The 2366-nt window shown below is 34.4% G+C and overlaps 1 long non-coding RNA gene across 1 annotated transcript; it reads left to right on the top strand.

The window, feature by feature from the left end:
- Positions 1–527: 527 nt before the first annotated feature.
- LOC120420154 (uncharacterized) lies at positions 528–1900 on the top strand. Its single transcript, XR_005605824.2, has 3 exons — positions 528–903; positions 961–1113; positions 1175–1900. It is a non-coding gene; the product is annotated as an uncharacterized LOC120420154 (long non-coding RNA).
- The last annotated feature ends 466 nt before the right edge of the window (positions 1901–2366 follow it).

The raw sequence follows: 2366 nt of genomic DNA, 5'->3' as shown, positions 1-2366 counted from the left end.
GCAGCTTTGCGAACCACCATTCCACACTCAACTTTTAAATATATCAAATTCTACAGAACCAGAACAGAAAAAAATAGCAGGAAAAAATTCAAGAATATTGTATCCTTATCTAAACATTTTTATGACTGATTTTTTAAATCATCAAAAGGCAATTTGTTCAGATTCAAATTTAATCAAATTAAAATTAAATGTATTTGTTTAAAAAAATGAATTAAAAAAAATATTAAAAGTTAATTTAAGCTAAAGGGTTGTTCATAAACTACGTGGAGAGCTTTTTTGAAATTTTAGACGGTACAAATGTTTTGCAATCATTAGTTATGCTAAAAAACAAAAAAAAACAGGTTTAATTTTTTGGACCAAAGAACCCTTGATATAATTTTGAGTTAAATAGAAGCATTATTGTTTTAGTAAACTTTTATAAGGAACTGCTGAATTATTCTGTTAATTAAGCTTCAAAAAAAAGAAAATTATTGGTAAAAATAATTAACTGTGCACGGAACAAAATCCGGTCAGCGAATCTGAAACAAAATCGCGACAAATTCGGAAACTTCTCTTGTTTTCGAAATCATCGAGAATGTTGTCGATTCTGGAGAAATTGTTTTCGATAACGAAACAAATTGTTTCCAAAATCGCAAACATCGTGTTTTCGGTGTATTTTTCTGCCTTTGCTCGCCGCAGCAGGCCGCAGCCAATGCGTTACGCGACGTCAAAGTCAGCTGGACGCGCTCTGCAAGCAAAATCAAAACAAACAAAAATCGCGCAAAAATATTCAATATTCGGTGTGGAGCAGGTTTCGGAGATTATGGTCCCATAGAATCCGACCACGTTTACCCGGACAAGAAGCTGTCCGTGAAGGCGGCGGGGAGGAAGGGTGCTAACAGTTCTTCTCGGTTCTACGCGGAGGTAAATATGAGTAAATTTTTGATTCTCGAAGTTGTTTACCAAACTTTTCCGTTCCAGCTGACTCCGAGTCGAAAAGGCGCATCAGAACCGCCGGAAGATGCTGAATCTGTTTTAGGTGATCCATTTTCTGAAGCCCAGTCTGTGCGTACGGATCGTAAAGTAGACCAGTTGACCGAGTGTTGAATGCTGACCTCAAAATAAGCAGCACAGGTGAGAATTTGATTTACAAAGTGACTAATCAAAATCAGAATTGCATGTATTTATGGTTCAGCATCAAGAACGATCAAACCTCACTAGTTTGACAAACTCTACTAGATCGACCATGAGAGAGAACATGACGAGTTCTTCGGGAGGATCAACGAGGACTTCTTTGGAATCTGCTGCAAACTGAAATCGCTTTTCGCTGCAACTTCTGAAGTGTTGCTCAATCTGCACACTTTGGCTGGTCGTTTTGGTCGATTGATCTCAAGCCGATGCACGTGATTGGTGAAAACGGTCGAGCTGAAGTAGATTCCTACACGCTTTGCGGCGTAAATCTGTACGCTTTGTCGCCTCAATTCTATCGGGTACACTCCACTTCCACCGACCCAAGGTTTCCCGGTAGATATTATGCACATGGAGCAGCTCGCGATTCACGCAAAAGTCGAGATCGGTTGCATTGTTCCTAATAATGAAGCTTTTCTTCAAAAAATTTATCTGTCCACGTCCAGCTGTCTGAGCTCTGTCCACGACCAACGGGTGCAAGCTATATTCCTTCTCATTATCCCGAAAACCTATGGCAGCCTTGTCCGGTCCGCGTTCGGCACAGTTCGTCTAATCAACGATGAGTACTTCAGCTGTGGTTGAAATTTTTTTTATTAGTCTAAGAAGTCTGAGCTTAGTCTAAGCTTTAATCATTCTCAGGCTTAGTGAGTTTTCATGCTGTTTCCTTTCCATCTCTTCTTTTCCCTAGGGGACCATCCATAAACCACGTGGACACTTTTGTGGGAATCTGTTACCCCCCAAAAATACAAAAATACAAAAATACAAAAATACAAAAATACAAAAATACAAAAATACAAAAATACAAAAATACAAAAATACAAAAATACAAAAATACAAAAATACAAAAATACAAAAATACAAAAATACAAAAATACAAAAATACAAAAATACAAAAATACAAAAATACAAAAATACAAAAATACAAAAATACAAAAATACAAAAATACAAAAATACAAAAATACAAAAATACAAAAATACAAAAATACAAAAATAAAAAAATACAAAAATACAAAAATACAAAAATACAAAAATACAAAAATACAAAAATACAAAAATACAAAAATACAAAAATACAAAAATACAAAAATACAAAAATACAAAAATACAAAAATACAAAAATACAAAAATACAAAAATACAAAAATACAAAAATACAAAAATACAAAAATACAAAAATACAAAAATACAAAAATACAAAA

The sequence above is a fragment of the Culex pipiens genome, chromosome 3 (assembly GCF_016801865.2).
Source record: "Culex pipiens pallens isolate TS chromosome 3, TS_CPP_V2, whole genome shotgun sequence".
Lineage (NCBI taxonomy): Eukaryota > Metazoa > Arthropoda > Insecta > Diptera > Culicidae > Culex > Culex pipiens.
The sequence above is the reverse complement of the archived record's forward strand: the minus strand, read 5'-3'. Positions and strand labels throughout refer to the sequence as shown.